At 39.7% G+C, this 8,736-nt stretch overlaps 2 pseudogenes across 1 annotated transcript; both read left to right on the plus strand.

The window, feature by feature from the left end:
• Positions 1 to 4,188: 4,188 nt before the first annotated feature.
• On the plus strand, positions 4,189 to 5,600 carry LOC143891266 (putative leucine-rich repeat receptor-like protein kinase At1g35710; annotated as a pseudogene).
• On the plus strand, positions 5,397 to 8,132 carry LOC143890158 (MDIS1-interacting receptor like kinase 2-like; annotated as a pseudogene). Its single transcript, XR_013255133.1, has 2 exons — positions 5,397 to 6,420; positions 7,319 to 8,132. The product of XR_013255133.1 is annotated as an MDIS1-interacting receptor like kinase 2-like (transcript).
• Positions 8,133 to 8,736: the final 604 nt, after the last annotated feature.

Below are 8,736 nucleotides of genomic sequence, written 5' to 3' on the forward strand. Positions count from 1 at the left end.
CGAAGAACCGAACGGTTTGGTTTGGTTTGGTTCAGCTCTGAAAATATGTGGTTTGGTTCTGGGTCCAAAATTTTGGGACCGTTGGTTTTTAGTTCAGTTCTAGGTTTGGGTCCTGGGACCCAAAACCGAACTGAAGATGATTGTAAATTTGTTGACTTTTGGAACCAAAATCTTGATCGGGTTTGGTTCTGGAACCCTGGACCCTGGACCCTGAACCCACATGAACTGAACCCCAAACCTCAGAACCAAACCCGATCAAGATTGGTTCTGTTGACTTTTCGAAAACCAACGACTCCAAAAGTTAAACATATTGGGAACCAACCCGATCAAGATTGGTTTTGGCTCAGTTTGGTTCGGTTCCAAGGTTCGGTTTTGATTCCCAATATTTGAAACCAATAGGGATTGGTTCGGCTCTGGGTTTACCAGAGAACCGAACCAACCTAAACCATGTCCACCCCTACGGGAGAGGGGCTAATCTACTTCGCGTAGTAGAATTCAACGGACCTGATTGCAACGTACACCGGAGCTCCCAAATAAAGAAAAGGGGTGAATTTACCATTTTCCTTTATAAAAGCATGTATTTTTTGCACGATAAAGGTTTGAGCATAGACATACCAGTTACATATGTATGTTAAACTTATGGCTAAATCATAATCTTTGATGAATCATTGGAATATATCTTATGGATTAGTTTTTACACTTAAAATCACTTTAAAACAAAGGCGAATAAATTACTTTGAAAAGAACCGTGTTGCTCAATTCCATTCCCACAGGGTCAGAACACATTCGCAGATGCGTTGTGATTTATGAAGCAAAAGTCCTGTGGGCCTCCATTGGACATCCGCCAGGCTATATGCTGAAAGAGCGGGGCCATGTACCATAGGAGGGATTGAGGTGGACCCTCCCTCCTCTAGCGAGGGTACAACCCAAGCACGCTTAATTTCGGAGTTTAATTGGAATCCAGTGCATTTGTGCGGATATGATTGCACCTACTTCTTCCTTGGGTTTAAACCACAGGAAATGGAACACTCACATCGGAACGACTCACCGTAGCAAGAGAACAAACCCCCTCCTCCGTCTGTGTTCCTCCGCCTGGGCCGATTCACGACATTCCCAGTCTCCGTTGTCACCAACCGGAAACTCCCAAACCCACGATCGTATATTGGCTTTGTCACCAACCGGAAACTCCCAAACCCACGATCGTATATTGGCAGAAGCACTGTCCGCCACCTCTCGAGCTTCGAAGTGGAGCCATGCGACGGCGTACGTGCGCACGGCACGGGTGACCGGGGAGAGATCTTTGGCAGAGATGATGTTGATTTCGAGGAGCTGGATGGGAATGAGAGGTTCAGACATTGTGGGGCTAGGTGGGTTCGGGTGGGGCCCCTCCCGTGGGCCCAACAGAGAGAAGAGAGGAAGAGGAGAACGGAGAGAGAGGTGGGGGGATAATGGTTAAATGGGTAGAGGGAGTAAATGTGGTTTTACATTTGCTCTACCACGTTCAAATACTGATTCTGAAGTGCGAATTTATAGGTAATGGATTAAAATACTCTCTGATGTGAATGCATATTATAAATAGCCCCCTCAATTTCAATTAACTAAGACTAATAAAATAGCTTCTTTTCAAAATGGATCACCTTTTTTTTTAATTTTCATAGAGAAGATCCAAGAAAAATGTAAACAACGACAAAAATCAAATGCATGGCAATAAACTTCATTAAAATTATAAAATTGCCTTATATCTTTTCAATGATTTTGGGGAATGCTAGATTCATAGGCGCCCTTGCAAAAAAAGGAGTATAGGACGCCCCTAGTCAATTTGCATTTAAGATGGCACAAAAAATTACAATCATGACTATCATAAATGAAAATTTAAGAATATTAAACCAGCTACAAGAGCACCCCCATTGGACCAACTGACCAAAGCGCATTTTATTATTCATTTAATTTTACATTTTTGTGTGCCATTATATGCACTATGAAGTCCCCTAGAATTGATTCAACCTCTTTGTTGAGCAATTCACTTTAATTCTTTATTCATCCATCGCACTGGAGCATCTGTTTGTGTTTGTTTTAATCAGAATTTAATCGGATTCCAGTCCATCACCGAGTTAATTTGCATTCTACATTGCATCGATGATAAAGCCATCACTTTGGCATCATGTACATCAACAACAACACGAAGACAAGGAAAAACACACCACAACTTAATATATTAGGATCCGCTCCCACATAAGTCGTCTCTTCTTATCTCCTCCCACCGGACACGCCAAAGCCAATAATTTCTATGTACATTGGCCCAATCACTATGAAGCCCATGTCATGAATTTTTAATTGCCGCCATTCGTGTACGGTCATGTAGGGTCAATATCCAACACGCTACTTGCCAATAAGGTTGGAAGTTGGCCATAAAGAAGACTGATATGTGATTTTTTTTTAATTAAATAAAAAAATGGAAATTGTAAAACCGAGTGGTACGGTTGGAAATTCTTTTAGTAAAAATATGTATTTTTCTTATGCAACTTATGTTGAAACGATTTCCTTGTTTTTTACAAATTTTTGCATAGACTAAAATTTTATGGCATTTTATTTCTTGTTCCGCACTAGCATGTATATGTTTTCCTATTAGCTGACTTAGATTTGGAAAATCGGCTAGGTTGTTAGCTCATTATGTGGTTTAACAATTTTCAGATTCCGAGACGGCAGTAGACCTGGTGAGGAATTCAGGGGCTTGGATTGGAGCCTAGGAGATTTCCTGCTTTCTTTCAGTATTCCAGCTTTGAGAATTTTATTACTTGATTAAGGTGATTGTCGTTGAATAAGTATTATTGGATTCAGATTTAAATAGACCTATTATATATGTATTTCATTTGAACTTTAATTGAGACTAAAACCTTCGTATTTATTAGACGCTCCGAATGTTGTTAATAGTTGGTTGTGATGGAGCCTTGCATGCTTGTGGCGGTGATCCTATGAGCGTGTAGCGGCTGTCACTTGGCCGGACCCCGAATCCGGGTTCAGGGCGTGACATCAATAATAACAAGAAGATGAGGGGAAAAACACCTCAACTTAATACATCGAGGACCCATCCCAAATTAATCTTCTCTTCTTAGATCCTACCACCGGGCATGCCAAAATCAATAATATCAATCCACTTTGGCCCAATCACAATGAGGCCAATGGCATGAATGTTCAACCGCTGCCATTTTTGTACATTGACTCACTCCCCGTGAGGCCCATCGGCTGGGAGAAGATGTGGAAAAGTCGCGTACTCACAAAAGAGACTCATAGTCCTCCCCCAAACTTATTGGCTCTTTTTGGAACAAATCGCATCCATCGATGCCGTTCGTACACTTTTGTTTTAATATGGGCCGCCCGATCAGATGATAGGTAGTTGAGAAGAGTAACAACCCAAGAGATGAGTGCGACTATCGAGGAAACAGTTTCATTTACTTGGTATCACACTTCATGATTAGAGGAATGCTAAATTGAAGGGTGTCCTTGCAAACACCGGCAGCAAGTGCGCCCCCAATGGAACCACGTCACTGAAATGGAATAATTATTCCATCGTGTTTATAATGGCACTGAAAAATGTAAGCGTAAAACAATAAATAATCTACTTTGGTGGTGTGGATCCAATGGAATACTTGATTTTATATACAGATTCCCATATGGAATACTAGAATTGATCAGAGTCATTGATTCCAAAGATAGCTTAATCGTTCCGTACTTATAATTATAAGAAGAATGTTAAACAGAAGGGCACCCCAGAAAAAATACCTACAAGAGTTCTCCCATTGGACCAACTTGCCGAGGAGCATTTTTTATTCATTTAATTTAACATTTTTGTGTGCCATAATAAATGTACTTGCATCTACATGTGTCATCAACCTCTTCACGGTAAAACACAGCGTGAGCTAATAAGATGAGTTTATGTGGTGAATGGTCAAGAAGAAGAAAAGACTACGGTTCTTACACGCTTACAAAAATACGAGTGGGGCCATATTAATTGTCTGTTACAAGAATAGATGTGGTACACAATTATTCCCCTCAACGCACGGCATAGAAGGACACACGACTTTTTCACTATAAATCTACATCCAACATGAGCCAAAAAACTCAAACACCACCAACAACCATGGCCTTTGAGAAATCTCTCTCCCTCTTCTCTTTACTTTCTGCTCTCTCATGCTTTCTTGCCGTTCAACAACGGCAAATTCAGTAGAAGCAGAGGCTCTCCTCGGCTGGAAAGCTAGCCTCCTTAACTAAGCTCCTCTCAATTCATGGTCGCTTCACAATGCCACCAATAAAAGCCCATGCAATTGGAGGGGAATAGCATGTAACCACGAAGGAAGTGTCACTCAAATAAACCTAACAAGTGTAGGTTTGCAAGGTAAGCTCTATAACTTCAAATTCTCTTCCTTTCCAAAACTCACCAATCTTGATCTTAGCAACAACTCACTCTTCGGAACAATTCCTTCCGCAATACGAAACTTGTCCAACCTTGTCACGTTGTACCTCTACAGGAATAATCTCTCTGGCCCCATCCCTAAAGAAATAGGAAATTTGAAAAATATGGGTGATATGGCAATGTACGATAACATTCTAACAGGTTCCATTCCTTCCACAATAGGAAACTTGACCAACCTTGTCACATTGTACCTCTCCAGCAATAATCTCTCTGGCCCCATCCCTAAAGAAATAGGAAATTTGAAATTTTTGGGTGAAATTTGAAATTTTTGGGTGAACTATACATGGGCTTCAACCTTCTAATAGGTCCAATTCCATCCTCTTTGGGTGATCTTAAAAGGCTAGCCAATATATCTCTATCCGGCAATCAACTTTCGGGTCACATCCCCAAAAGCTGGAGAAACTGCACGTCCTTAACCAAATTTTCTCTCCAAGGAAACCAGCTCACCGGAAATATGTCCGAAGTCTTTGGAGTTTGTCCAAATCTAACATATATTAACTTGAGCCACAACCGTTTGTCTGGTGAACTCTCTCCAAGTTGGGGCAAGTGTAAAAGTTTGACAAGTTTATAGTTCTCAGGGAACTTGATAGCTGGTAAAATACCACTGGAGTTTGGACAGTTGATTCAACTAGCACTATTCGACCTTTCTTCAAACCTTTTGATAGGAGAGATTCCAAAGGAATTGGGGAGCTTGACAGTTTTATATAAGATGAGTTTAAATGGTAACCAACTTTCTGGTCGGATACCATCAGAAATGGGAAAACTGTCCAATTTGGAGATCCTGGACCTATCAGCAAACAAACTAACTTGATTGATACCAGAACAACTAAAAGATTGCTCGAAATTGCATTCTTTGAACTTAAGCAGATATCATTTGAATGGAAGCATTCCATTTCAAATTGGCAATCTAGCAGAGCTACAAATTATGCTAGATCTTAGTTTTAACATGCTTACAGGAGAAATATCGCCCCAAGTGCAAAAATTACACATGCTGGAAATCTTAAATCTCTCCCACAACAAGCTTTCTGGGTCAATTCCATCTTCTCTAGAAAATATGCTCAGCTTGACATCGATTGATTTATCATACAATAATTTGGTGGGTAGCTTTCCTAACAACAAAGCCTTCCAACAAGGGACATTTGTCGGCAACAAAGGTTTATGCGGCAAAGTGCAAGGTTTGCAACCATGCAATTCCACGCCAATAAACAATGGTGAGCCAAAAAAGAAACACAACGTTATCATATTGATCATTCTTCCTCTTTTGAGCGCACTATTCCTTCTACTTCTAGTTTTTGGCATTTCTTCCTTTTTTTGCTTCAAAACAAGAAATGCAGAGGGACAAAGAAATGAAAGGAATAAAGACCTATTTTTTATATGGAATTGGGATGGGTGTATTTCTTATGAAGATATCATCGATGCAACAGAGGATTTTGATGACAGATACTGCATTGGGGAAGGCGGATATGGGAGAGTTTAAAAAGCATATCTGCCAATAGGGCAAACAGTAGCTGTAAAAAAACTTCACAAATTGGAAGATGGCGAGCAAATTGATCAGAGAAGTTTTAGAAATGAGGTACGTGCATTAACAGAAATCCGTCACCGCAATGTTGTCAAGCTTTACGGGTTTTGCTCCCACCGTCGATGTATGTTTCTCATTTATGAGTATATAGAAAGAGGAAATTTGGCTAATATACTAAGCGGTGACGAAGGGGCGATGGAGTTGGATTGGGTGAAGAGGGTTAATATTATTAAAGCTGTGGCACATTCTTTATCATACATGCACCATGATTGCGACCCGCCAATAGTTCATCGAGATATCTCAAGCAAAAATGTTTTATTGGATTCAGAATTTGAGGCTCACGTATCTGATTTTGGTACTGCTAGAATTCTAATGCCGGATTCATCCAACTGGACAGAACTTGCAGGCACTTGTGGATATGTTGCTCCAGGTTGGTTCCTCCTATATTGTGCCTACTTTATTGTTGCGGTATGTCATTTGGCACACGTACGGAAGGACAAAATGTTTTAGACCATTGATGTGATTGGCCCCATATCTCTGTTTGTTTTAGATTTTGAAAACTGTGTGGTAGTCAAAAACTGATTATTGGGCTCAAAATTAAACTTACATTTAAGTCCAATATTCAGTTTTTGGTCTCATAATCGGTTCTCAAAAGTCCAAAATAAACAAGGCCTATTTCTTGCTCAACCAAAACAAAAAACTACGTTAAAATCGGCGGAAATTTTTCTTTTTAGTCACTCTGACCAAGTGACTGGTGACTACTAATTATCCAAAATTTTGGGTATTCCTTACAAGGAGACTTTACACAACATGATTTTTGTAAATTTTCCAACTTCAAAATGATAGATTAGGATATGGATTAGCTTAATTTCTAGTGTTTAGATTTAGAATTTTTTGACAAAGTATTACCCGATTTTTTTTATTGTACCTCGATTGTGCCTAATGGGTCACATTTCATCTGCCATCTCTGAGCATATTTTGGCCAGATGATAAGTTGCTAGCCAGCACTGACCTGATCCAACGGTTAGGCGAGAATCAAAGTAAAACTCATGTACAAACATCTCTCGTCAGGGTCTGCCAATGTACGGTTTCAATGTGCCTTAGCAAATGTTAAGGGGCGTGAAACAAATTTTACCTCCTTTTCCCCACTTAAAAATGTGCATAAAATTCGTTTTACGCTCATTTCACATGGAAGTCTCTTTTTGATGAAATACTTGTTTCATGTTATACAATTAAGAGAATTTTCTCTCTTTTTTGGATGGTAAGAGCATTGTTTAACCTAGAAATTTTATGTCATTTGACTTCTTTTTCTTTTTTTTGTCTGGCAGAGCTTGCTTACACAATGTGAGTGACGGAGAAATGCGATGTATATAGCTTTGGGGTTTTAGCACTTGAAGTGATAATGGGAAGGCACCCTGGAGATATCATCTCTTCCTTGTTAACATCATCATCTGAAGTTGGCCAAAATCTACGGCTAAAGGATGTGTTAGACCCACGGCTCCCAAATCCCGAAGACCAAGTTGGAAATGAAGTTGTTCTGGCAGTGTCAATGGCACTCGCGTGCATAAATGCAAATCCACAAACTCGGCCACCCATGCAACACATCTCTGGAAAGTTCTCTGCTCGAACTCCATCTTTTCCAAAGCCATTCCACACAATCGAAATGTCTCAACTGATGGAATTTCAAGTGTAAATGGGTTGGGTCTCTTCACCTACTCAGTTATATTGTATAGGTCAGTATGTCATATAGTTGATCAAAATAAGGGACGGACTAGGCTGATTGTCACCGTCGAGATCAAGTCTTGGGTCCCACTTGGAGACATGTATGTTTCATTTAGACCATTGATCTTTGTAGACTATCATGAGGCAACCCACATGGTTTTGCACCTTCTGGTCCTATGCTCATTTGAAAGATGTGTAAAATAACATGCTAGATAGGATGATTCTAAAATAAAAATCTCTACAGATCGGAGGGTTAAGATCATTTTATAGAATTGATTTTTGAGGTAGAACTTATATATGTGAAGGCCCAACAAATGAACGGCTTGGATCATCAAACCATACGAGTTCCGATGTAATTTTTTATTTTTTAAAATATTACACTTACATGCGATCACATATAAAATCTATAAATCTAGAGAAATTTACATTTATGGTATATTTTGAAATTTACATTTATAGGATATTTAATTAAAGAATTTACATTTATAAGGTTTTATATGTGCCCTCATATAAAATATTTCCGCCTACATGGGGACACATGTTCTTCTCCCTCTAAAATATTTCCTCCTACATGGGACAGCCAACTTCTGTGTATCTATGATTGGAGAGAGGCTAATCTTCTTCACGTGGGAAGGATTCAACGGGCCTGATTGCAACGTTAAGATAAGTAGAATTAACAGATTTATTAGAAAAAATTTAAACTTTTGGCTAAATCAAAATCTTTGATGACTAATTGGAATATAACTTATAGATTATAGTTTTTACTCTTAAAATCACTTTAGAGTCGCAGGGCATTTTGTGGATGCAACAGCCAATCCACAAAATGGGATCCAGTGCATTTGTGCAGGTGTGATTGCACCTACTTCTTCCTTGGGTTTAAGCCACAGGAGATGGAACACTCGCATCCAAACGAATCACCAAGCAAGAGAACAAACCCCCTCCTCCCTCCATGTTCTTCCGCCACGCCCCGTTGTCTTTGTCGCCGACTGGAATCTCCCGAACCCCTCAACATTTATCGGCCCAT

Source organism: Tasmannia lanceolata, unplaced genomic scaffold (genome assembly GCF_043159265.1).
Source record: "Tasmannia lanceolata isolate RefF3 unplaced genomic scaffold, GAP_Taslan_0.1 ptg000013l, whole genome shotgun sequence".
Lineage (NCBI taxonomy): Eukaryota > Viridiplantae > Streptophyta > Magnoliopsida > Canellales > Winteraceae > Tasmannia > Tasmannia lanceolata.